Raw genomic sequence first — 25,943 nt, 5'->3', positions numbered from 1 at the left:
GCGGGGAGGCCGTTGCCATGGCTACCCGGGTTTGTTGTTGCCTACCGACATCGCTATAATAAAGACTTTACTTGTTTACTTAGCGCTCGTTTATCATTGATTTACTTATTTATCGTTACCGAGACTATCCTTATGACTTAATTACTTGTTAAATAGATAGCAACTCGTCACGTTCTTTAGAAGGAAAACCAAAGAGGCAAATTTACACATAAGTGCTTCTGGCAGATGTGGCCACAGGCCAAAGAGACACGCACATTGATGCACTCATCGTCGGTATTAAATTATTGTTTACTATCGATCAAGGACGGGCACGTCAAAGCTATTTGAGGAAAGTGAGTGGTGGTGCTGATTGGTACTTGCTATGAGCACCTGCCCCTAGTCAGAATCAGAATCTCAATCTATATTCATACTGGAGGAATACGATGAACTATACAGCTCGTTTTCAAAGATGTTCAGTACCTTGGTTCGCCTCGTAGTCTGCGACCACTTCGGCCCAAGCGGCTGTGGAGGGGGACTTCGCAGGCTTCTCAGAATCCGGAGTCGAAAGGGAGGGAACGGGGGGGAGGCGGAGGAAGAAAATCGTGAAGCGTGCCGCTAAGCATGCTCCTCATATACAGCTACAGAGACGAAGATCCCCCTGGCAGCCTTGGACCAGTGCTGTGCTGAAGAGCAGCACGGCACACCACGCCTGGCCACCTTTGTCTCCCCTATGCTGATGTTTTCAACGGGGGCTCTTTACATAGGTGATGTTTTAACACGTTGAATCAGATACTGTAATCGTTTTGAGTCTGAGTAGACAAAGAGGAGGCCCATGACTTTTTCACTAAATACCAACCACCGTGGAATATAAATTCGTGCTACTCCTCTAGCGACACAACAGCCCTGCCTACTCCCCACACAGGAATCTACACACACACACAGCAACACTCGCTCCACTCACCATGTCAATATCTTTTCGTGCAATATTCTCGGATGAGGTCATTATTTGGAAATTTTGAGCATCGCAAGAACGCAGCTCTCTGCTCAACGCCTCTGCTCAAAATGGCAGTTAGGACCACGTGACATCGGTTAGGGCCTCGTGACGGCGCGTCGGACAACTCGTTGCGAGGCAACTGGCGATTTGGGTGACGTAACGGCGAGTCACGTGCTCCTTGGTACACGAATCAGAGAGGAACCCAGCACACGAACCACTCACATGCGCCTCGCGCACCCTTCTGAACAGACTGTTGGTAGAAGGTGCACACACACACCCCAACAAATACACTTCGTAAAACAACGCGTGAATACGAATGTAAATAGATGTTCCATTGTCCGAATATTTATTTCAGATACCGACGTACAAATTAATTAGAATATGTATTTATACTGGAGAAATCCAATCAATAACTCACAAACCACCCACCCTCCCTCTCAAGTTCTCAAGCATACAATAACCCATTCACCAAGTCGTGCTGGCCTTCACAGGTGCTTGCTCACAGCACCTGCCCTAATAATCTGTTAGGGCTGTTGGGGGGCAGGTGCTGCGGGATCTGTGTCTTTGTGTGAGCTGGTGAATGTGGGGAGCGGTAGTGTCGTGATTAACGCACTTCGCCACGAAGCCGGCCAATCAGTTCGATTCCCGCTCACGGCAAAGACAAGTGACGATTGTCTGAATCGGTTATTGGCCTCGCTAATTCAGCCTGAAATCAACACGTTGTGTAAACATCACGACTAGGGAGACAAATGCGGCCGGGGATGGTGTTGGTCACTTATGCCCTCGTGTACCGTGCCGTTCTTCATAGGTAGTCGCTAACAGTACCTGCCCCAACATTGTTAAGGCTACACGGGGGATCTTTGTCTTTGTTTGTGAAAGTGTGGGGAGCGGTGGTGCAACGGTTAGCGCGCTGCGAACCTGGAGATCAGAGATCTCTGGCGCAGATCGCGCTCTCATTGGTCAGTGGAGTCGTGACGTGATGCTAAGGGAGCGTGTTGATTGGTCGTCAGCTTGCAAAGGGCTCGATGCTGGAGCCGTGTTCATAACAAACTCGACGCTCGTGGTTTGTATCATTGCAGAATGCCGCATCAAAGTCAAGTGGCTATGAGCTGCTTTGGTGTCCTTAAGCGCTGCTCCTTTCTCAAGAAAATACCCTTCCAAAAAAAGATACTCGATTAAAACCACGAGAGACCGTGCAGTGGTTGTTTTGGCACCATTCAGTATACATCATCTAAATAAGATGTTAATCTTTGAAACCGCACATTTTTTAAGACGTAATAACGAGGTCATAACAAGTGTCAGATGTAAAACCTCTTTCCATTGTTTGGATTTCACTTCCCCATAGTTCGGGTGAAAATTATCGCAACATTCAAATATCGTGTACAGAATATGCTCTTTGTTGAGACCACCACGAATGAAATAGATTTTACTGCATGGTTGTTCGAAACCATAACTCTGAAATCGTTTTGGTACACACAACTATGCACTGCGAAAACCTACCGACAGAAAACATGTTTTTGTAACCAAACGCTCAATGCTAAGCGCGTTTGGTTATGAAAAAATTCGTGCGAGTGTGCTGCACGGGACTTTGCCTTGGCTCGAGATTAACCACCGGTCTTGCCACGTCCAGACATGGTGAGGACGACGAGGACACATTGAAAAGGAGACTCGGGCTGGTGTACTTCAACTTATTTATTTCGTTGTCACCGCTCGTACATTACAGCAACACTCATCATCAAACCAACCCAGTTCTACGTTTTTCAGTCACTTTTAAACCTCTTCTCCACCAATTACCTTTCTCCCACTTCTCGCTCTTTCCCGATCCGCTCTCCGCACCAATCCGATCCGAGTGTCAACCACTCACTCATGGGATTGCGTTTCGTGCACGTCGTGCTCACACCCGATCTCTCTTCCCCGCCCGAGCGTGCCGCGTGCGTGACGTGGTGATCCCTGACCTCCGACCCTTGATGCGTTAGGCATGCGTGATGTCGAGTGCGGAAGGTATGCGTGCTGTTTGTGTTGTGCGAGTGTGTGAGGATGGGTGACACATATTCTATATCACCGCTTTCTCGGTTGAGACAGAGCCCTCCTCGGCTACTGCAGCTGCTGCAGTAGCAGCAGACGGCGCCTCACGCAACCGCGCATCGCTCGCGACTCCCGAGCAGAGCGCGTGGCTGCGATTCTACGAGAAGAAGAAGAAGAGCCCGGTCCACTCTCACGAGGAACTGGCGCGCAACATCAAAACACGTTTCGGGCAATGACCCTTCCCAAAGCACTCTATAATCAGATCGGCACAGCCGCAGAGAACGCAGGAGGGACGCGATATTGTGAGGGACGTGGGCCCCTGGCTCCCCCTCCGGGGGAGGGTTGATCTCGGGAGAGCTGCAGGTTCCGGACTCCTCGCTCATGTGAGAGTCGCCGCTATCCAACTGCTCACTCGTGGGGAGAGGGCTGCCGCTCCCCAGCTCCTCTCCTCGCGCCGGAGCCCCTCGGGTCCGCAGGTTCTGTTTGGGGGGCATAGCTCGGGGCTGGCGCATGGCTGCCTGGAATCAATCTGTCGCTTCTCAGCCACTCAAACGCGACGTATCCGTTCACACAACCCCACGCACCACTCGCACGCGCTGAACCGGGGGTCAGAGGGCAATGACGTCCTTCGCACACGCGTTGCCACCGAGGGCGGGCAATGGAGATTGTTTAAAGGGCTGTAGGGATAATCCCACGTGCACCCAGGCGAGTCCACCGTCGCTCACCGCGGGCACACGCTAAACAAAGGCAGTATGGATAATTTTGCGTGTACGCCGCCTGTCTACCTGACGCACACGTTAAACACAAGGGCGGATGAGTAACCTCACGTGCCCCTGTACGAGTCCCCCGCCGCTCGCCACACACACACGCTAATCACGAGCTACGCGCAGGGGCGAGCGCAAACACGTGGGTAAATACACACTCGCGCACAAACACAGGGTACGACGCAGGAACCCCGGTCGGGCCCGCACACAATGGCCGCCTCAACAGAGTTACCCACGTGCAAATCCCCGTACCACGACGAGCGGACTCACACCACCATTTGCCCGTTCCACACTGGCAGAAACCACACAACAAGGTTTGTTGATCACTGACGATTTATTCCTGGCGTGTCTGTGGGCTACTATTACCCGAGTCAGTCTGAGTCAGCAGGGCAGGTTTAACCTATCTCCCGATGGTCTAAACCTGATCTACCTCGTCCCCTTGGAGTGAAACTCCCCACTCTCGCTTTTGTACTCACGTTTCGCCTCCGATGCGTGGACCGTCGCGGAGAGACGAGGCTGCACGAGGTTCTTGCGGGGAGCGGGGCCTGGCTTCGCTGAGACTCGTCCCACGGACGACCCAGTGGCCGGCAAGCTGACTGCTCCGATCGCTCATTTGAGGAGAACGCGAACCCCCATCGTCGCTCTCCTCTCCCATTTTATCCCTCTCTACATCAAAGGTCTGCCCGGCTAACCCGCGATACCCCACCGACATTGGTGCGCCCACCTCGGTGCCTTCACAGACGTCCGCTTCCCTCTCTACCCATCAACAGGGGCCGCCGTTGGGCCGTTGCCATTGGCCACGGCGTGCAAGCGTACTTTTCCGGCCAATCGGATGCTTCCCCTGGTGCTCGTGTGGACCTAACCGCGGTGACTGAGTAGCCTTGTCGTGAGCATGCAATTGCACGTCAATTCACGGCTCTGTGGTGTAATTCAACCTGGAGGAAGTCGGCCAATTCCCTGGCCCCAGGAAACCGTGGGGGATGTCCCTACGAAGAAGGCCCCTGGGGACAACCTGGAGGCCAGGTGACTTCCCCACGAGGTCCTACGTGGGGGGTGTGTGTGTTGTGTGTGCTCATTTTGGGGGTGGTGAGGGAGAAGCAGCTTCGGCCTGCACGCTCTCCCGTGGTGGCGTTGCAGGCATGGCTCCGACGGAGCGGCTTCGCTGCTATGGCACCACATAGCCCGCCGAGGTGCCAGTCTCCGTCCCGGGTTGACTGGAGCATCTCGCCTGGGTTGCCCCCACGAGGTAGCGCCGCGGGGTCCGCGAGACTCGCCCGGCCCTCGTGGCTGGCCTCGGGGGTGGTGGCTCCGTCTTTTGGGCTTTTAGCGGCGGTCTCTTCCTCCATTCCAATGGCTTCTCTCGTCCCTCGGCACCTGTGGGCTGGGGAACAAACTCAGAGGCAGCAGGGTTTAGGTGCCATCGTCCCCGCCCCCCCCGGCCTGGGCCGTGACCCCTCGGGGCCGAGCATGGGGGGTGTTGGGACCCCGGGATTTCGGGGTACCCAAACTGCGGGGTTCTCCCTCGCTGGGGCTGCCCTCCATGGTTTTAATTGGCGGACGTTGACCACCATCTCTCGGCCCCTCTCTCCGCCCTGAATCAGCACCGTCCAGGGGGAGATCTGCCGCCCCACGGTCCAGGGTCCGCGCCAGTAGGTGGTCAGTTTCCCCAGCTGTCCAGCCCCGACACGAGGGGTGTATAGCCACACCTTAGAGCCCGCCGAGTAGAAGGGGGGCTCCATAAGGGGTCGGGCGCCCTGCTCTTGGTGCCGATGCGCGGCCTCTCCTTGTGGGTAGGCCCGGCCCCGGGCCCCTCGCAGAGTCTCCATCAGGTGCTCCACGGGGTGGCTCCCCTCATCCCGTTGCAGTGGGGGAACGCCGAACAGCAGATCTGCAGGTAGACGAGACTCATGGCCACACATCATTAGGAACAGGGTCTGTCCCGTAGACGTGTGTACTGTGGTGGCGTAGGCGAACAGGGCATAGGGGAGGTGTTCGTCCCAGTCCTGCTGAGTTGCAGCCACCATGCATTTGAGCTTCCCAGCTAAGGTCTGGTTCATACGCTCCACCATACCGTTCACCTGGGGGTGGTACGCCGTGGTTCGGTCCTTCTGGATTCCGAACTCGCGGCACATCACCTGAAACAGCTCTGCCTCGAACTCACTACCTTGCTCGGTAATGACCCATTCGGGGATCCCGTGCTTAAGTACGTAGTGCTCCACGAATGCCCGGGCCACCACAAGGGCCGTCTTATCGGGGATGGCCACCGTCACGGGATAGCGTGCGAAATACTCCACCGGTGGGATCGCGGAAATGGCCCCTGTAGGTCGATCCCAACCAGCTGGTTTGTCCGACTGACGCGGAACGGCCTCAGGGGTACCTGATATTGCGCCGGTTTCGGCCCGCATTGCTGACACGCGCGGCAGCCCTGTACCCAGGCGGCCACGTCTTGCGCCAATTTGGGCCAGAGATATTGGCGACGCAGGGTCTCCCGAGTGCGCCGTTCCCCATCATGGCCCCCGAGCAGGTGGTCGTGCACCAGCCATAGCAGCTGGGGTCGCACCTGGGCGGGAACACAGATCCACCCTCTTACCACCCCGTTCTGCACACACAACCGGGCATACAAACCACTCCAGAGTCCTGGTAGGGTGCTCTTCTTCTCCCGCAGGGCCGCTTCCACTGCCGCCAGATCCGGGTCCCGCTGCTGGGTCTGTCTCAACTGCTCGTCGTCCAGGCCCGGGAAGGCGCAGCCGACGTACTCTTGGATCCGCCCGGTCAGGGTGGGGCAGTCCGTCGGCTCCTTCTGTAGGGGTCTCCGCGGCGCATACTGCACTCTCTCTCGCGAGAGGGGGTTAGTCTCAGTGCGCTCCCGGGGGGGCGTTGCCTGTTGGCAGCGTCCCCCCATGAAGCATGGGCAGGCCTCCTCCGCCCTCATTTCCGCGCACACCATGGGTTGCCTCGACAAGGCGTCCACATTTTCGTGCATCCGCCCAGCCCGGTACTCGATCTGCAGGTTGTATTCCTGCAGCTGCGCCAGCCATCGGGCCATCTGCCCCCGCGGTTTCTTGAATGTGAGATGGAGCTGCAGAGCATAATGGTCACTCTGCACCCGACATTTTCTGCCATGAATTAATTAAAGCTTAGCCAAAGATAAGAATCTCCCATGGGAGAGCACGCACCCCGTCGCACACCCTTATTCCAAGACATTTTGTTAAGTATATAATCTTGCCGATGAATCTATTGACGTATACTTTTGCCTTTGGGGTATAATTATTTGCTTTATTGCCTTTCGTGAATATCGTTGCATGAATTTTTCAGGACTTTTTATTCCTATTTGCCGTATATGCTCGCGTACTCTGAGGAAGTAATCAATTGTTCTGTTACCCAGTTAACAAACGTGATCATTGAGGGTTAAATGTATGGATCAATGAGGGGAACATCTCCTGGAGTACTGTGTTGACAATTTCAAGCATAAGAATTCACATATTAGAGTGTAAAGATTTTGTTTAGAAATTAAAATTGCTTAACACAGAAGTGTTTGAGTGTTTCTTTCCTGAGTTCATGCTTAATAATCTTCATTATAAGAAGTGTATCCTGCGGTGAGATTTGATCAGTAAATGATTAAGCGAGAACAATTGTATTATACCGATTGATAATACAACCCTAGACAACGAAGTAAAGTTTAATCTAGCATATTTACAGCACACCTGCATAACCTCATGCAATTCGTTGTCTTATCCCGATTGATGATACGACCCTCATCAGCGAGGCGGGGACTAATTATCATAACGGCTCGCATTATCATAACCGCGAACATTCGCATTAATTAAAATGATTATCTCTCGAAATAGCATAATTTATGCGCATAATTACATAAATTTACATAATTTCGGATAATTACGTATTTTTCCAAATTTCAATTAATTTTTATTATTTTCATAAAATTTTCAAGACCCAACATATACAACACTTATCTCCCCGTGTCTCTCCCTGTGTCCCCGTGTCTCTCCATGCGTCTCCACGTGTCTCCATGTGTCTCCGTTTCTTCGTGTCGCTCTGTTTGTCTCCATGTCTCCCAATATATCTCAGTATATCTCAGTATATCTGTGTCTCTGTGTGTTTCCTTTTTTCTGTGTCCTCCATCTCTGTACATGTGTCTAAATCACTACGTGTCTCTCCGTGAGTCTGCATATCTGTCCCTGTGTCTCCATGTCTTTCGGTGTATCTCTGTGCCTCTGCAAGGTTCTCCGTGCCTCTCGTTCTGTCTCCGTGCATGTCTCTGTGTCTTAATGTTTCTCACCCCTGTGTGCATTTCCTCCTCCTCCTGCTGCTGCCAGATGGGAGTCCTCAAAGCTCGCAAACTCCACCATTAAATCTGAGATAAGGGGAGACACACTGAAACACACAAGTGGAGACACAGCCCGAGGCCGGACCGCTCTTTTGGGCCGCCATGGTGGCGAGCTCTTTGCCCTCGGTGAGCCTTGCCACCGTGGACGTGCGAGCCGTCTGCTTCGTGCGAGCCATGGCTTGGTGAGAGCAAAGATTCTAACGGGCGGGGAGGCGGCTTATGGAGCGCAGAGCGCGCACTCATTGGTCAGAATCAGAATCAGAAAGGGTTTTATTCGCCATGTAAGTTCACACCGACACGGAATTTACTTTGGCAGGATGGTGAATACATTCAACATATAGGAATCTAAAATCTTAAATAAGTTTTAAACAAGTCTTACTATAATAAGGGTTAAAAGTCTAACACCAAGCGACTGAAGTATATAAAATTAAATAAATATCGAATATAAAATAGCTTTAAGATATAATTTAAAAATAAAAAATACAAATAGGGTAACATAGTTAATATCGGCAAGGTGTCGTTATGTAGATCAAATGTTAAAAACAGTGTTAGCCCTTGGCCTTGTTTAACAGGCCAGCAGCAGATGGGAAGAAACTGTTTTTTATGGCGTGAGGTTTTGGTCCTGATGGACCGAAGCCTTCTGCCGGAGGGGAGTAGCTGAAACAGAGAGTGTCCAGGGTGGGAGAAATCGGCCATAATCTTCCTAGCTCGCCTCATGGACCTTGTCGTGTGCAGGTCCTCGAGGGTTGGTAGATTGCAGGCAATTACCTTCTCAGCAGTGTGGATGATACGCTGCAGTCTGCTCTTGTCCTTGGCAGTGGCAGCAGCGTACCAGACGGTTATGGAGGAGGTGAGGATGGATTCAATGATCGCTGTATAGAATTGCACCATCATTGTCTTTGGCAGGTTGAATTTCTTCAGCTGCCGTAGAAAGTACATCCTCTGTTGAGCTTTCTTGGTGAGGGAGCTGATGTTCAATTCCCACTTGAGGTCCCGGGAGAGAATAGTGCCCAGGAAGTGGAAGGACTCTACAATTTTGACTGGGGAGTCTAACAGGGTGATGGGGGTGAGTGGTGCTGTATTCTTCCTGAAGTCCACAACCATCTCAACTGTCTTTAGAGCATTTAGCTCTAAGTTGTTCTGGCTACACCAGGTCACCAGATTGTCAGCTTCCCACCTATAGTCAGACTCATCCCAACCAGAGATCAGCCCAATGAGGGCGGTGTCATCCGCAAACTTCAATAGTTTGACGGACAGATGATTGGAGGTGCAGCTGTTGGTATACAGGGAGAAGAGCAGAGGGGAAAGGACGCAGCCCTGAGGAGTTCCGGTGCTGATGGACCTGGAGTCAGAGACTTGTGTTCCCAGCTTAACGCACTGCTTCCTGTCAGACAGGAAGTCTGTGATCCATTTACAGGTGGTGTATGGCACGTTCAGCTGGAAGAGCTTGTCCTGAAGCAGGGCAGGGATGATGGTGTTGAAGGCAGAGCTGAAGTCCACAAACAGGATCCTGGCGTAGGATGCTGGGGCGTCCAGATGCTGTAGGGTGAAGTGGAGGGCCATGTTAACTGCATCGTCCACAGACCTGTTGGCTCTGTAGGCAAACTGAAGGGGGTCCAGGAGAGGGTCTGTGATGGCTTTGAGGTGTGCCAGGACCAGGCGCTCAAAAGACTTCATTACCACAGATGTAAGGGCGACCGGTCTGTAATCATTTAGTCCTGTTGGCCTTAGCTTTTTGGGCACAGGGATGATGGTGGAGGACTTGAGACAGGCTGGTACATGGCATGTCTCCAGGGAGGTGTTAAAGATGTTGGTGAACACCGGAGACAGCTGGTCAGCGCAGTGCCTGAGGGTGGCTGGAGAGACAGAGTCCGGCCCGGCTGCTTTGCGTGGATTCTGCCTCTTGAAAAGTCTATTAACTTCTCCTTCCTGAAAGGAGATAGTCGTCTCTGTAGTATTGGTGGGGGATGGGGCCTCTTGGGTTGGAAGGGGTGGTTCAGGACAGTCCAATTGTCTTTCAAATCTACAGTAGAACTCGTTCAGGTCGTTGGCTAGGCGGGAGTCGTTAGTGGTGTGGGGGGCTCTGGGTTTGTAGTTGGTGATCTGCCTGAGCCCTCTCCAGACAGAAGCAGCGTCGTTTGTAGAGAACTGGTGTTTTAGTCTCTCTGAGTACAGTCGTTTAGCCTCTCTCACCGCTTTGCTAAACCTGTTCTTCGACTCCTTGAATCTGTCTCTATCTCCACTCGTAAACGCTTCCTCCTTCTCCAACCTCAACCTTCTGAGCTTTGCTGAGAACCAGGGCTTATTGTTGTTAAAGTTCACCCTGGTACGTGTTGGGATACAGCAGTCCTCACAGAAGCTGATGTAGGACGTCACAGCCTCTGTGAGTTCATCCAGACTATTGGTAGCAGTCGTGAACATATCCCAGTCAGTACAGTCTAAGCACGCCCGCAAATCGTCCACAGCCTCACTGGTCCACTGTTTAGATGTCCTCACAGCAGGTTTACAGAGTTTTAGTTTCTGCCTGTATGCAGGAATCAGGTGGACCATGGCATGGTCAGAGTGTCCTAGTGCTGCTCGGGGGACGGCGTGGTAGGCTCTACTGACTGTAGTGTAGCAGTGATCCAGAGTGTTCCCTTCTCTGGTTGGGCATTTAATGAATTGTATGTATTTGGGGAGTTCGTGGCTGAGATTACCTTTGTTAAAGTCGCCAAGTACGATAACCAACGAATCTGGATTTGCTCGCTCCACACTCAGAATCTGATCGGCGAGCATGCGTTGGGCCTCTTTAACCTGAGGACAAGGCGGCAAATAAACTCCGACCAAAATGAGCGACGCGAACTCGCGAGGCGAGTAAAACGGTTTACAGGTTATAAAAATTGATTCAAGGAGTGGAGAACAATGTTGCAAAATCACTGTGACATCTACACACCAGCCACTGTTAATGTAAAAACAAATACCACCGCCTTTTGTCTTGCCGGAGAGTGCTATGTCACGATCCGATCTTACAAGATGGAATCCTGCTAGTTGTAGCGAAGTGTCCGGAATCAAATCACACAGCCATGTTCTTTGCAAACCCACGGGCTTTTATCAGAGATTTGTTCATGAAGCAATTCAGATCTACAAACACAGACACAATTTCAACCGAAAGGATGGTTTCAAATTAAGCAACCATTGGAAAGATGTTCTAAATCGAACTAAACATTAAACTAATTTCAATGGTACAGTATATTTTTCAAGTAGTAGTACCCCAAACTTTCGCAGCTCTTATAAATTCTCCCTTTTCACACCATCAATAGGTAAACTCCCCCCTCCCCCCTTCCCCCCCCCGCGCCAAACTGCGAGTCCACCGGCACGTACACCACCTCTTTACTAAATCCGCCAATCAAAAGCTAATTTTTATGCTAATTTCTTTGTCAGAACACCTTGTTTGCTCGCACACAGGTCCGAAGTCTGAGCGTGGTTGTGTTTCGCTAAAATTCTCCTGTTTGATGAGTACTAGGTGCCTCGGTGAATGTATATGCTCTAACTTTAACATAGCTATTTCTGTGACCAGTTACAAGCTAATCACTCAGCTATTTCAATGCTAAATTCGATGCTAATTCCTTTGTCAAGGGGTACCTCTGCGGATGTGTATACTTTAACTTAGCTATTTCAATGAGCCATTTCAATGCTAAATTATATGCTAATTCCTTTGTCAAGGCACTTGGCCTTTTTCTTCTCACACAGCTTAAAGGTCGTGATCTAAGCGTGGCTTCTTCCACTCCAGCGCTAATTCCTTTGTCAAGGGGTACCTCTGCGGATGTGTATACTTTAACTTAGCTATTTCAATGAACCATTTCAATGCTAACACGGCCTACGACCATATCACCCTGAATGCGCCTGATCTCGTCTGATCTCAGAAGCTAAGCAGGTTCGAGCCTGGTGCGTACTTGGATGGGAGACTGCCTGCGAATACCAGGTGTTATAGACTTTTGCATTGTTGTATCTGGATGGGTCGCTTTTTACACTTCGACTCATCCAGACTGTTTGATGCCACTCTTTCGGGGCTCAACCAGGAGCTCAGAATAAAGGTTTTATGAGCGATGACCTCCAGAAGTATAGTTGAATGTTGATTGTTTTATACATCTGAATGTGCAACAGGTATTTGCAAGCATGGCCTACGACCATAGCAGTCTGAATGCGCCCGATCTCGTCTGATCTCGGAAGCTAAGCAGAGTCGAGCCTGGTTAGTACTTGGATGGGAGACTGCCTGGGAATACCAGGTCTTGTAGGCTTTTGTATTTTTGGATCTGGATGGGTCGCTTTTTACACTTCGACTCATCCAGTGAGTGCACCTGCCAATTTCACGTCGATATGGTGTACTGCATTGGGATCAATATTTTCTTGTAAAATACTGTTTGATGCCACTCATTCGGGGCTAAACCAGGAGCTCAGAATAAACGTTTTCATGAGCGATGACCTCCAGAAATATAGTTGTATGTTGATTGTTTTATACATCTGAATGTGCGACAGGTCTGTGCAAGCATGGCCTACGACCATATCACCCTGAATGCGCCTAATCTCGGAAGCTAAGCAGGGGCGAGCATGGTTATTACTTGGATGGCAGATTGCCTGGGAACACCACGTGTGGTAGGATTTTGCATTTTTGTATCTGGTTTGGTCGCTTTTTACACATCAACTCATCCAGTGAGTGAACCTGCCAATTTCACGTCGATATGGTGTACTGTATTGGGATCAATATTTTCGTGTAAAAGACTGTTTGATGCCACTCTTTCGGGGCTCAACCAGGAGCTCAGAATAAACGTTTGATGAGCGATGACCTCCAGAAGTATAGTTGAATGTTGATTGTTTTATACATTTGAATGTGCGACAGGTCTTTGCAAGCATGGCCTACGACCATATCACCCTGAATGCGCCCGAGATAGTCTGACTGCGGAAGCTAAGCAGGTTCGAGCCTGGTGAGTACTTGGATGGGATACTGCCTAGGAATACCAGGTGTTGTAGGCTATTGCATTGCTGTATCTGGATGGGTCGCTTTTCACACTTTGACTCATCCAGACTGTTTGATGCCACTCTTTCGTGGCTAAACCAGGAGCTCACAATAAACGTTTTCATGAGCGATGACCTCCAGGAGTATAGTTGAATGTTTATTGTTTTATAAATATGAGTGTTCGAAAAGTCTCTGCAAACATGGCCAACGACCATATCACCCTGAAAGCGCCCGATCTCGTCTGATTGCGTAAAGCTAACCAGGGTCGAGCCTGGTTAGTACTTGGATGGGAGACTACTTGGGAATACCAGGTGTTGTAGGCTTTTGTATTTTTGGATCTGGATGGGTCGCTTTTTACACTTCAACTCATCCAGTGAGTGCACCTGCCAATTTCACGTCGATATGGTGTACTGCAATGGGATCAATATTTTCTTGTAAAAGACTGTTTGATGCCACTCTTTCGGGGCTCAACCAAGAGCTCAGAATAAACGTTTTCATGAGCGATGACCTCCAGGAGTATAGTTGAATGTTGATTGTTTTACACATCTGAATGTGCGACGGGTCGTTGCAAGCATGGCCTATGACCATATCACCCTGAATGCGCCCGATCTCGTTTGATCTCGGATGTTAAGCAGGGTCGAGCATGGTTAGTACTTGGATGGCAGACTGCCTGGGAATTCCAGGTGTTGTAGGCTTTTGTATTTTGGATCTGGAAGGGTCGCTTTTTACACTTTGACTCATCCAGTGAGTGAACCTGCCAATTTCACGTCGATATGGTGTACAGCATTGGGATCAATATTTCATTGTAAAATAATGTTTGATTCCACTCTGTAGGGGCTCAACCAGGAGCTCATAATAAACGTTTTCATGAGCGATGACCTCCAGGAGTATAGTTGAATGTTGATTGTTTTATACATGTGTGTGTACGACAGGGATCTGCAAGCATGGCCTACGACCATATCACCCTGAATGTGCCTGATCACTTAAACTAAGCAGGATTGAGCCTGTAGGTACTTGGATGGGAGACTGCCTGATAAAACCAGGTGTTATAGGCTTTTGCATTTTTGTATCTGGATGGGTCGCTTTTTACACTTCAACTCATCCAGTGAGTGCACCTGCCAATTTCACGTCGATATGGTGTACTGCAATGGGATCAATATTTTCTTGTAAAAGACTGTTTGATGCCACTCTTTCGGGGCTCAACCAAGAGCTCAGAATAAACGTTTTCATGAGCGATGACCTCCAGGAGTATAGTTGAATGTTGATTGTTTTACACATCTGAATGTGCGACAGGTCGTTGCAAGCATGGCCTACGACCATATCACCCTGAATGCGCCCGATCTCGTTTGATCTCGGAAGTTAAGCAGGGTCGAGCATGGTTAGTACTTGGATGGCAGACTGCCTGGGAATTCCAGGTGTTGTAGGCTTTTGTATTTTTGGATCTGGAAGGGTCGCTTTTTACACTTTGACTCATCCAGTGAGTGAACCTGCCAATTTCACGTCGATATGGTGTACAGCATTGGGATCAATATTTCATTGTAAAATAATGTTTGATTCCACTCTGTAGGGGCTCAACCAGGAGCTCATAATAAACGTTTTCATGAGCGATGACCTCCAGGAGTATAGTTGAATGTTGATTGTTTTATACATGTGTGTGTACGACAGGGATCTGCAAGCATGGCCTACGACCATATCACCCTGAATGTGCCTGATCACTTAAACTAAGCAGGATTGAGCCTGTAGGTACTTGGATGGGAGACTGCCTGATAAAACCAGGTGTTATAGGCTTTTGCATTTTTGTATCTGGATGGGTCGCTTTTTACACTTCAACTCATCCAGTGAGTGCACCTGCCAATTTCACGTCGATATGGTGTACTGCAATGGGATCAATATTTTCTTGTAAAAGACTGTTTGATGCCACTCTTTCGGGGCTCAACCAAGAGCTCAGAATAAACGTTTTCATGAGCGATGACCTCCAGGAGTATAGTTGAATGTTGATTGTTTTACACATCTGAATGTGCGACAGGTCGTTGCAAGCATGGCCTACGACCATATCACCCTGAATGCGCCCGATCTCGTTTGATCTCGGAAGTTAAGCAGGGTCGAGCATGGTTAGTACTTGGATGGCAGACTGCCTGGGAATTTCAGGTGTTGTAGGCTTTTGTATTTTTGGATCTGGAAGGGTCGCTTTTTACACTTTGACTCATCCAATGAGTGAACCTGCCAATTTCACGTCGATATGGTGTACTGCATTGGGATCAATATTTTCTTGTAAAATAATGTTTGATGCCACTCTTTCTGGGCTCAACCAGGAGCTCAGAATAAACGTTTTATGAGCGATGACCTCCAGAAGTATAGTTGAATGTTGATTGTTTTATACATATGAGTATTCGACAGGTCTCTGAAAGCATGGCCTACGACCATATCGCCCTGAATGCGCCCGATCTCGTCTGATATCGGACGCTTAGCAGAGTCGATGTTCGATGCCACTCTTTCGGGTCTCAACCAGGAGCTCAGAATGAACGTTTTCATGAGCGATGACCTCTAGGAGATAGTTGAATGTTTATTGTTTTATACATATGAGTGTACGACAGGTCTCTGCAAGCATGGCCGACGACAATATCACCGTGAATGCGCCCGATCTCGTATGATCTCGGAAGCTAAGCACGGTCGACCCTGGTTAGTACTTGGATGGGAGACTGCCTGGTAATACCAGGTGTTGTAGGCTTTTGCATTTTTGTATCTGGATGGGTCGCTTTTTACACTTCGACTCATCCAGTGAGTGCACCTGACGATTTCACGTCGATATAATGTACTGCATTGGTATCAAGATTTTCTTGTAAAAAACTGTTTGATGCCACTCTTTGGGGGCTCAACCAGGAACCCAGAATAAACGTTTTCATGAGCGATGACCTCCAGGAGTATAGTTGAATGTTGATTGTTTTATACATATGAGCGTTCGATAGGTCTCTGCAACCATGGCCTACAACCATATCACCCTGAATGCGCCCAATCTCGTCTGATCTCAGAAGATAAGCAGGGTCAAGTCTGGTTAGTACTTGGATGGGAGACTGCCTGGGATTACCAGGTGTTGTAGACTTTTGCATTTTTGTATCTGGATGGGTCGCTTTTTACACTTCGACTCAACCAGTGAGTGCACTTGCCAATTTCACGTCGATATAATGTAATGCATTGGCATCAATATTTTTTTGTAAAATACTTTTTAATGCCACTCGTTCAGGGCTAAACCAGGAGCTCACAATAAAGTTTTAATGAGCGATGACCTCCTGGAGTCTAGTTGAATGTTGATCATTTTATACATATGAGTGTATGACAGGTCTCTGCAAGCATTGCCTACGACCATATCACCCTGAATGCGCCCGATCTCGTCTGATCTCGGAAGCTAAGCAGGGACGAGCCTGGTTAATACTTGGATGGGAGACTGCCTGCGAATGCCAGGTGTTGTAGGCTTTTGCATTTTTGTATCTGGATGGGTCGCTTTTTACACTTCAACTCATCCAGTGAGTGCACCTGCCAATTTCACGTCGATATGGTGTACAGCATTGGGATCAATATTTTCTTGTAAAATAATGTTTGATTCCACTCTGTCGGGGCTCAACCAGGAGCTCATAATAAACGTTTTCATGAGCGATAACCTCCAGGAGTATAGTTGAATGTTGATTGTTTTATACATGTGAGTGTACGACAGGGATCTGCAAGAATGGCCTACGACCATATCACCCTGAATGTGCCTGATCACTTAAACTAAGCAGGATTGAGCATGGTTAGTACTTGGATGGGAGACTGCCTGATAAAACCAGTTGTTTTACTCTTTTGCATTTTTGTATCTGGATGGGTCGCTTTTTACACTTCAACTCATCCAGTGAGTGCACCTGCCAATTTCACGTCGATATGGTGTACTGCAATGGGATCAATATTTTCTTGTAAAAGATTGTTTGATGCCACTCTTTCGGGGCTCAACCAAGAGCTCAGAATAAACGTTTTCATGAGCGATGACCTCCAGGAGTATAGTTGAATGTTGATTGTTTTACACATCTGAATGTGCGACGGGTCGTTGCAAGCATGGCCTATGACCATATCACCCTGAATGCACCCAATCTCATTTGATCTCGGAAGTTAAGCAGGGTCGAGCATGGTTAGTACTTGGATGGCAGACTGCCTGGGAATTCCAGGTGTTGTAGGCTTTTGTATTTTTGGATCTGGGAGGGTCGCTTTTTACACTTTGACTCATCCAGTGAGTGAACCTGCCAATTTCACGTCGATATGGTGTACAGCATTGGGATCAATATTTCATTGTAAAATAATGTTTGATTCCACTCTGTAGGGGCTCAACCAGGAGCTCATAATAAACGTTTTCATGAGCGATGACCTCCAGGAGTATAGTTGAATGTTGATTGTTTTATACATGTGTGTGTACGACAGGGATCTGCAAGCATGGCCTACGACCATATCACCCTGAATGTGCCTGATCACTTAAACTAAGCAGGATTGAGCCTGTAGGTACTTGGATGGGAGACTGCCTGATAAAACCAGGTGTTATAGGCTTTTGCATTTTTGTATCTGGATGGGTCGCTTTTTACACTTCAACTCATCCAGTGAGTGCACCTGCCAATTTCACGTCGATATGGTGTACTGCAATGGGATCAATATTTTCTTGTAAAAGACTGTTTGATGCCACTCTTTCGGGGCTCAACCAAGAGCTCAGAATAAACGTTTTCATGAGCGATGACCTCCAGGAGTATAGTTGAATGTTGATTGTTTTACACATCTGAATGTGCGACAGGTCGTTGCAAGCATGGCCTACGACCATATCACCCTGAATGCGCCCGATCTCGTTTGATCTCGGAAGTTAAGCAGGGTCGAGCATAGTTAGTACTTGGATGGCAGACTGCCTGGGAATTTCAGGTGTTGTAGGCTTTTGTATTTTTGGATCTGGAAGGGTCGCTTTTTACACTTTGACTCATCCAATGAGTGAACCTGCCAATTTCACGTCGATATGGTGTACTGCATTGGGATCAATATTTTCTTGTAAAATAATGTTTGATGCCACTCTTTCTGGGCTCAACCAGGAGCTCAGAATAAACGTTTTATGAGCGATGACCTCCAGAAGTATAGTTGAATGTTGATTGTTTTATACATATGAGTATTCGACAGGTCTCTGAAAGCATGGCCTACGACCATATCGCCCTGAATGCGCCCGATCTCGTCTGATATCGGACGCTTAGCAGAGTCGATGTTCGATGCCACTCTTTCGGGTCTCAACCAGGAGCTCAGAATGAACGTTTTCATGAGCGATGACCTCTAGGAGATAGTTGAATGTTTATTGTTTTATACATATGAGTGTACGACAGGTCTCTGCAAGCATGGCCGACGACAATATCACCGTGAATGCGCCCGATCTCGTATGATCTCGGAAGCTAAGCATGGTCGACCCTGGTTAGTACTTGGATGGGAGACTGCCTGGTAATACCAGGTGTTGTAGGCTTTTGCATTTTTGTATCTGGATGGGTCGCTTTTTACACTTCGACTCATCCAGTGAGAGCACCTGACGATTTCACGTCGATATAATGTACTGCATTGGTATCAAGATTTTCTTGTAAAAAACTGTTTGATGCCACTCTTTGGGGGCTCAACCAGGAACCCAGAATAAACGTTTTCATAAGCGATGACCTCCAGGAGTATAGGTGAATGTTGATTGTTTTATACATATGAGCGTTCGATAGGTCTCTGCAACCATGGCCTACAACCATATCACCCTGAATGCGCCCAATCTCGTCTGATCTCAGAAGCTAAGCATGGTCGACCCTGGTTAGTACTTGGATGGGAGACTGCCTGGGATTACCAGGTGTTGTAGGCTTTTGCATTTTTGTATCTGGATGGGTCGCTTTTTACACTTCGACTCATCCAGTGAGTGCACTTGCCAATTTCACGTCGATATAATGTAATGCATTGGCATCAATATTTTTTTGTAAAATACTTTTTAATGCCACTCGTTCAGGGCTAAACCAGGAGCTCACAATAAAGTTTTAATGAGCGATGACCTCCTGGAGTCTAGTTGAATGTTGATCATTTTATACATATGAGTGTATGACAGGTCTCTGCAAGCATTGCCTACGACCATATCACCCTGAATGCGCCCGATCTCGTCTGATCTCAGAAGCTAAGCAGGGTCGAGCCTGGTTAGTACTTGGATAGGAGACTGCCTGAGAATACCAGGTGTTGTAGGCTTTTGTATTTTTGGATCTGGATGGGTCGCTTTTTACACTTCAACTCATCCAGTGAGTGAACCTGCCAATTTCACGTCGATATGGTGTACTGCATTGGCATTAAGATTTTCTTGTAAAAGACTGTTTGATGCCACTCTTTATCGGCTTAACCTGGAGTTCAGAATAAACGTTTTCACCAGCGATGCCCGCCAGGAGTATAGTTGAATGTTGATTGCATGTCCAACAGGTATTTGCTAGCATGGCCTACGACCATACCACCCTGAATGCGCCCGATCTCGTCTGATCTCGGAAGCTAAGCAGGGACGAGCCTGGTTAGTACTTGGATGGAAGACTGCCTGCGAATGCCAGGTGTTGTAGGCTTTTGCATTTTTGTATCTGGATGGGTCGCTTTTTACACTTCAACTCATCCAGTGAGTGCACCTGCGAATTTCATGTCGATATGGTGTACACCATTGGGATCAATATTTTATTGTAAAATAATGTTTGATGCCACTCTTTCGGGGCTCAACCAGGAGCTCATAATAAACGTTTTCATGAGCGATGACCTCCAGGAGTATAGTTGAATGTTGATTGTTTTATACATGTGAGTGTACAACAGGGATCTGCAAGCATGGCCTACGACCATATCACCCTGAATGTGCCTGATCACTTAAATTAAGCAGGATTGAGCCTGGTTAGTACTTGGATGGGAGACTGCCTGAGAAAACCAGGTGTTGTAGGCTTTTGCATTTTTGTATCTGGATGGGTCGCTTTTTACACTTCAACTCATCCAGTGAGTGCACCTGCGAATTTCACGTCGATATGGTGTACTGCAATGGGATCAATATTTTCTTGTAAAAGACTGTTTGATGCCACTCTTTCGGGGATCAAACAAGAGCTCAGAATAAACGTTTTCATGAGCGATGACCTCCAGGAGTATAGTTGAATGTTGATTGTTTTACACATCTGAATGTGCGACAGGTCGTTGCAAGCATGGCCTACGACCATATCACCCTGAATGCGCCCGATCTCGTTTGATCTCGGAAGTTAAGCAGGATTGAGCCTGGTTAGTACTTGAATGGGAAACTGCCTGCGAATTCCAGGTGTTGGAGGCTTTTGCATTTTTCTATCTGGATGGGTCGCTTTTTACACTTCGACTCATCCAGTGAGTGCCGCTGCCAATTTCATGTCGATATTGTGTACTACATTGGGATCAATATTTTCTTGTAAAAGAATGATGCCACTTTTTCGGGGCTCAACCAGGAGCTCAGAATACACGTTTTCATGACCGATGACCTCCAGGAGATAGTTGAATGCTGATTGTTTTATACTTCTGAATGTGTGACAGGATCTCTGCACGTATGACCTACGACCACATCACCCTGATTACACCCGATCTCGTCTGATCTCGGAAGCTAAGCAGGGTCGAGCATGGTTAGAACTTGGATGGCAGACTGACTGGGAATTTCAGGTGTTGTAGGCTTTTGTATTTTTGGATCTGGAAGGGTCGCTTTTTACACTTCGACTCATCCAGTGAGTGAACCTGCCAATTTCACGTCGATATGGTGTACTGCATTGGGATCAATATTTTCTTGTAAAATAATGTTTGATGCCACTCTTTTTGGGCTCAACCAGGAGCTCAGAATAAACGTTTTATGAGCGATGACCTCCAGAAGTATAGTTGAATGTTGATTGTTTTATACATATGAGTATTTGACAGGTCTCTGAAAGCATGGCCTACGACCATATCGCCCTGAATGCGCCCGATCTCGTCTGATCTCGGACGCTTAGCAGAGTCGATATTCGATGCCACTCTTTCGGGTCTCAACCAGGAGCTCAGAATGAACGTTTTCATGAGCGATGACCTCTTGGAGATAGTTGAATGTTTATTGTTTTATACATATGAGTGTACGACAGGTCTCTGCAAGCATGGCCGACGACAATATCACCGTGAATGTGCCCGATCTCGTATGATCTCGGAAGCTAAGCGGGGTCGACCCTGGTTAGTACTTGGATGGGAGACTGCCTGGTAATACCAGGTGTTGTAGGCTTTTGCATTTTTGTATCTGGATGGGTCGGTTTTTACACTTCAACTCATCCAGACTGTTTGATGCCACTCTTTCGGGGCTAAACCAGGAGCTCAGAATAAAGGTTTTATGAGCGATGACCTCCAGAAATATAGTTGAATGTTGATTGTTTTATACATATGAGTGTTCGACAGGTCTCTGCAAGCATGGCCTACAACCATATCACCCTGAATGCGCCCGATCTCGTCTGATCTCGGAAGCTAAGCAGAGTCGAGCCTGGTTAGTACCTGGATGGGAGACTGCCTGGGAATACCAGGTTTTGTAGGCTTTTGCATATCTGGATGGGTCGCTTTTTACACTTCAACTCATCCAGTGAGTGCACATGCGAATTTCACGTCGATATGGTGTACTGCATTGGGATCAATATGTTATTGTAAAAGACTGTTCGATGCCACTCTTTCGGGGCTCTACCAGGAGCTCAGAATAAACGTTTTCTTAAGCGATGACCTCCAGGAGATAGTTGAATGTTGATTGTTTTATACATCTGAATGTTCGACAGGTCTCTGCACGTATGACCTACGACCATATCAACTGAATGCGCTCGATCTTGTCTGATCTCAGAAGCTAAGCAGCGTCGAGTTTGGTTAGTACTTGGATTAGAGACTGCCGAGGAATACCAGTTGTTGTAGGCTTTTGCATTTTTTTACCTGGATGGGTCGCTTTTCACACTTCGACCAATCCAGTGAGTCCACATGCCAATTTCACGTCGATATAGTGTACTGCATTGGGATCAATATTTTATTGTAAAAGACTGTTTGATGCCACTCTTTCGGGGCTCTACCAGGAGCTCAAAATAAATGTTTTCTTAAGCGATGACCTCCAGGAGATAGTTGAATGTTGATTGTTTTATACATCTGAATGTGCGACAGGTCTCTGCACGTATGGCCTACGACCATATCACTCCGAATGCGCCCGATCTCGTCTGATCTCGAAAACTAAGCAGGAACGAGCCTGGCTAGTATTTGGATGGGAGACTGCCTGGGAATACCAGGTGTTGCAGGCTTTTGCATTTTTGTATCTGGATGGGTCGCTTTTTACACATCGACTAATCCAGTGAGTGCACCTGCCAATTTCACGTCGATATGGTGTACTGCATTGGGATCAATATTTTCTTGTAAAAGACTGTTGGATGCCACTCTTTCGGGGCTCAACCTGGAGTTCAGAATAAACGTTTTCATGAGCGATGACCTCCAGGAGTATAGTTGAATGTTGATTGTTTATTACATATGAGTGTGCGACAGGTCTCTGCAAGCAGTGCCTACGACCAAATCACCCTGATTGCGCCTGATCGCGTCTGATCTCGGAAGCTAAGCAGTGTCCAGCCTGGTTAATACTTTAATGGGAGACTGTCTGTGAATACCAGGTGTTGTAGGCTTTTGCATTTTTGTATCTGGTTGGGTCGCTTTTTGCACTTCGACTCACTCAGTGAGTGCACCTGCCAATTTCACGTCGATATGGTGTACTGTATTGGGATCAATATTTTCTTGTAAAAGACTGTTGGATGCCACTCTTTCGGGGCTCAACCTGGAGTTCAGAATAAACGTTTTCATGAGCGATGACCTCCAGGAGTATAGTTGAATGTTGATTGTTTTATACATATGAGTGTGCGACAGGTCTCTGCAAGCATGGCGTACGACCATATCACCCTGATTGCGCCCGATCTCGTCTGATCTCGGAAGCTAAGGAAGCTAAGCAGTGTCGAGCCTGGTTAATACTTTAATGGGAGACTGCCTGTGAATACCAGGTGTTGTAGGCTTTTGCATTTTTGTATCTGGTTGGTTCGCTTTTTGCACTTCGACTCACCCAGTGAGTGCACCTGCCAATTTCACGTCGATATAATGTAATGCATTGGGATCAAATTTTATTGTAAAATAATGTTTTATGCCACTCTTTCGGTTCTCAACCAGGAGCTCAGAATAAAGGTTTTCATGAGCGATGACCTCCAGGAGAATAGCTGAATGTTGATTGTTTTAAACATCTGAATGTGCGACAGGTCTGTGCAAGTATGGCCTACGACCATATCACCCTGAATTCGCCCGATCTCGTCTGTTCTCGGAAGCTAAGCAGGGTCGATTCTGATTCGTACTTGAATGGGAAACTGCCTTGGGAATACCAGGTGTTGTAGGCTTTTGCATTTTTGTACATGGATTATTCGCGTTTACACTTCAACTCACCCAGTGAGTTAATCTGCAATTTCATGTCTATATGGTGTAATGCTTTGAGATCAAGATTTACGTATAAAATACCGTTTGATGCCACTCTTTCGCGGCTCAACCAGGAGTTCATAATAAGTTTTTTTGAGTATTATCTTCCAGCAGTAGAGTTGAATGTTCATTTTTTTTATTACAGATGAAAGTGCAACCGTTCTCCGCAAGCATGGCCTCCGACCATATCACTGTGAATACACCTGATCTCTGAGTTGAAGTGTGACAAGCGAACCATCCATACACAAAAATGTTAATTCCTCTACACCTGGTATTTCCAGGCAGTCTCCCATCCAAGTGTAATGTAGGTCTCAGAAACGCCATCTTGTCTTCTGTATATTTATTAAGAATAAAGTCCAATAACAACTCAACACGTAACACAAGTGACTCCGTACACTCGGTTGATGAGAAACAACCCTACTCAGAGACAATCTAGCTTCCAAGCTCCAGATAACTTGCAAACGATGGAGAAGACCCGATCCCAGGTGACGACGACGGCATTTCCCCTGCACAAGCAGCCCCAAGCCTCTGCTCACGCTGCTAATTATTCGCATCTGCTCCGGCCCCACCCTAAGTCTCAATCCTCCTCACCTCACCTGGCCCTTCCGCTCATGTCCTTCTCTCCCATTGGCTCCTATCCCATGAATCCTCATTAACACGTCCATTAGTAACATTGATTACGTTCTTCCAATGATTGCTAAATTTGAGAGAGAGAGACAAAATACAGACACCGGTACACACAGACGAAACACACAAGCAGAGAGGGACAACACGGAGACACACAGAGAGAGAAACACAACAGACACACAAAGACCCAACGCCTCGCTCCGCCCTCAGCAAAACCCCCTTTCTGGAACACACCGCTTTACCACACGGACCCCCTCTATCCCCCTTACCTCACGTCCAACTCTCCGGCTCATCATATCCTGCTGGAAGACAGGGCTACTCTACCCCTGATCCCCTTCTGTGCCACCAACCAGCGCTACACGCCATAGTGACCCATTCCATGTCACTACATCACCCCCCCCCCCCCCGTGAAAGAAAACAGCCATCCCGGATGACCTCCATACCTCGCGTAGAAGGACACCAAACACAACAATAACAAGCGTCATCCCACCCGCGAGTTGAATTAACAAGAACAATAAATAACCGGAACAATGAAAACAAATCGCGAATGCACAGCAATAAACCCGGCCCCCAGGAATATACAACAACCAATGACTGTCAACGTGCCGCAGCCCACAAGCACAGGAAAGATCTCAGTTCAACCGACAGCTTGCGTCTGCGACTTCCCGCCAGATTGCATTGGAATAAATAGGACATCGGGAAAGGGCTGGTTATTTGAACCGAACAGTTTTGGAACGGGTCCGCGTCGCCAGGCACCCAGGTGGGGCAAGAGTGGGATGACTTTTAAATGGCCTAATGGGCGTGGCCCCTCCCGGGAACAAGATGAAGGGGGAGAAGAAGCGGGTGGCAGTCGTTCCGTCCTCCCTGGCCCGCCCGTGGATGGCACCGCTGGTGGTTCCGCGGGTGTCAGGCGGTGGGATACGGTAGGCGGAAGAATAGAGTCTCGCTGAGGCGCAACCTCCATGACCGTTTGTCCGGGCTCGCCGGACACTTTAGACACCCGGCCTTCAGGTAGCGGGGATGAAACGACCTCGCAAGGTGGGAAATATGGTTTCAGCCATGATAGGTGCACATACCAATGCCTGCGACAGACCTGGATCCGCACGCACTGCGGCCTCCTGACCTCAATCACCTCAACCGGGCCCTACCATGGCTTATGCAATTTAGGGGACATGCCCAGGGGTACCTGGGGGCAATGCAGCCATGCCTTGTCCCCAAGTCTCCATGGGTTTCCAGATCCCTGGAGCCCCAAAAGCTTTTCATTTGCGGCCTCCCATTTTGCTGAATTCCCCCGAGACACCTCCCGTGCTTCCGTCAATCGCTTGAGGGTAAGGTGCATGGGCATGGGCACAGCGACCGTCTTTTTGCCCGACCCTGGTCCGTAAGGAGACGTCCCGGGGCCCCCTTATCCAAAACATACCGGTGCAGAAATGCGCCCGTGATGGACGCAGCCAACTGATCTGGCAAAGGCCAAGTCACCGGCCACTGGGACAGGTACTCTTCCCCGACGAGCAAAAATTTGTTTCCCCTCAGAGTGGTGGGAAATGGTCCGAAGATGTCAAGAGCTCGTTACACGGGACACCTCGATGGACTGTAACAATGACCGGGCCTGCCTCAATGGGGGCTTCTGGCGAGTGTACTCAACACAGCCCTTAAGCATATTATGGATATCCGTCGACTTCCCGGGCCAAAATAAGT

General features: G+C 48.4%; 11 non-coding genes and 14 pseudogenes across 11 annotated transcripts; all 25 read left to right on the top strand.

Annotated features, from left to right (window-relative positions):
- The first annotated feature begins 11,961 nt into the window (after positions 1 to 11,961).
- Positions 11,962 to 12,080, top strand: LOC142928332 (5S ribosomal RNA; annotated as a pseudogene).
- A 185-nt stretch (positions 12,081 to 12,265) lies between these two features.
- Positions 12,266 to 12,384, top strand: LOC142927898 (5S ribosomal RNA). The gene has a single exon (XR_012944823.1). It is a non-coding gene; the product is annotated as a 5S ribosomal RNA (ribosomal RNA).
- Positions 12,385 to 12,998: 614 nt separating this feature from the next.
- Positions 12,999 to 13,117, top strand: LOC142928631 (5S ribosomal RNA; annotated as a pseudogene).
- A 186-nt stretch (positions 13,118 to 13,303) lies between these two features.
- LOC142928493 (5S ribosomal RNA) lies at positions 13,304 to 13,423 on the top strand (annotated as a pseudogene).
- Positions 13,424 to 13,676: 253 nt separating this feature from the next.
- Positions 13,677 to 13,795, top strand: LOC142927728 (5S ribosomal RNA). Its single transcript, XR_012944652.1, has one exon. It is a non-coding gene; the product is annotated as a 5S ribosomal RNA (ribosomal RNA).
- Positions 13,796 to 14,408: 613 nt separating this feature from the next.
- On the top strand, positions 14,409 to 14,527 carry LOC142926755 (5S ribosomal RNA). The gene has a single exon (XR_012943679.1). It is a non-coding gene; the product is annotated as a 5S ribosomal RNA (ribosomal RNA).
- Positions 14,528 to 15,141: 614 nt separating this feature from the next.
- LOC142927102 (5S ribosomal RNA) lies at positions 15,142 to 15,260 on the top strand. Its single transcript, XR_012944027.1, has one exon. It is a non-coding gene; the product is annotated as a 5S ribosomal RNA (ribosomal RNA).
- A 449-nt stretch (positions 15,261 to 15,709) lies between these two features.
- On the top strand, positions 15,710 to 15,828 carry LOC142928124 (5S ribosomal RNA; annotated as a pseudogene).
- Positions 15,829 to 16,081: 253 nt separating this feature from the next.
- On the top strand, positions 16,082 to 16,200 carry LOC142928600 (5S ribosomal RNA; annotated as a pseudogene).
- A 252-nt stretch (positions 16,201 to 16,452) lies between these two features.
- LOC142926896 (5S ribosomal RNA) lies at positions 16,453 to 16,571 on the top strand. The gene has a single exon (XR_012943820.1). It is a non-coding gene; the product is annotated as a 5S ribosomal RNA (ribosomal RNA).
- A 615-nt stretch (positions 16,572 to 17,186) lies between these two features.
- On the top strand, positions 17,187 to 17,305 carry LOC142927543 (5S ribosomal RNA). The gene has a single exon (XR_012944467.1). It is a non-coding gene; the product is annotated as a 5S ribosomal RNA (ribosomal RNA).
- Positions 17,306 to 17,919: 614 nt separating this feature from the next.
- Positions 17,920 to 18,038, top strand: LOC142927809 (5S ribosomal RNA). The gene has a single exon (XR_012944733.1). It is a non-coding gene; the product is annotated as a 5S ribosomal RNA (ribosomal RNA).
- Positions 18,039 to 18,487: 449 nt separating this feature from the next.
- On the top strand, positions 18,488 to 18,606 carry LOC142928256 (5S ribosomal RNA; annotated as a pseudogene).
- A 253-nt stretch (positions 18,607 to 18,859) lies between these two features.
- LOC142928509 (5S ribosomal RNA) lies at positions 18,860 to 18,978 on the top strand (annotated as a pseudogene).
- Positions 18,979 to 19,230: 252 nt separating this feature from the next.
- Positions 19,231 to 19,349, top strand: LOC142928848 (5S ribosomal RNA). Its single transcript, XR_012945159.1, has one exon. It is a non-coding gene; the product is annotated as a 5S ribosomal RNA (ribosomal RNA).
- A 240-nt stretch (positions 19,350 to 19,589) lies between these two features.
- On the top strand, positions 19,590 to 19,708 carry LOC142927444 (5S ribosomal RNA). The gene has a single exon (XR_012944368.1). It is a non-coding gene; the product is annotated as a 5S ribosomal RNA (ribosomal RNA).
- A 253-nt stretch (positions 19,709 to 19,961) lies between these two features.
- LOC142928627 (5S ribosomal RNA) lies at positions 19,962 to 20,070 on the top strand (annotated as a pseudogene).
- A 253-nt stretch (positions 20,071 to 20,323) lies between these two features.
- LOC142927796 (5S ribosomal RNA) lies at positions 20,324 to 20,442 on the top strand. Its single transcript, XR_012944720.1, has one exon. It is a non-coding gene; the product is annotated as a 5S ribosomal RNA (ribosomal RNA).
- A 249-nt stretch (positions 20,443 to 20,691) lies between these two features.
- Positions 20,692 to 20,810, top strand: LOC142928535 (5S ribosomal RNA; annotated as a pseudogene).
- Positions 20,811 to 21,259: 449 nt separating this feature from the next.
- Positions 21,260 to 21,378, top strand: LOC142928525 (5S ribosomal RNA; annotated as a pseudogene).
- Positions 21,379 to 21,563: 185 nt separating this feature from the next.
- On the top strand, positions 21,564 to 21,682 carry LOC142926877 (5S ribosomal RNA). Its single transcript, XR_012943801.1, has one exon. It is a non-coding gene; the product is annotated as a 5S ribosomal RNA (ribosomal RNA).
- Positions 21,683 to 22,298: 616 nt separating this feature from the next.
- On the top strand, positions 22,299 to 22,417 carry LOC142928557 (5S ribosomal RNA; annotated as a pseudogene).
- A 253-nt stretch (positions 22,418 to 22,670) lies between these two features.
- Positions 22,671 to 22,789, top strand: LOC142928607 (5S ribosomal RNA; annotated as a pseudogene).
- Positions 22,790 to 23,042: 253 nt separating this feature from the next.
- Positions 23,043 to 23,170, top strand: LOC142928585 (5S ribosomal RNA; annotated as a pseudogene).
- A 252-nt stretch (positions 23,171 to 23,422) lies between these two features.
- LOC142928591 (5S ribosomal RNA) lies at positions 23,423 to 23,542 on the top strand (annotated as a pseudogene).
- The last annotated feature ends 2,401 nt before the right edge of the window (positions 23,543 to 25,943 follow it).

This window comes from Petromyzon marinus, chromosome 23, assembly GCF_048934315.1.
Source record: "Petromyzon marinus isolate PM22_M1 ecotype Great Lakes invasive population chromosome 23, UKy_Petmar_22M1.pri1.0, whole genome shotgun sequence".
NCBI classification, from domain to species: Eukaryota; Metazoa; Chordata; class Hyperoartia; order Petromyzontiformes; family Petromyzontidae; genus Petromyzon; species Petromyzon marinus.
Note: the sequence above shows the minus strand (reverse complement) of the source record. Positions and strands in the feature narration are given on the sequence as shown.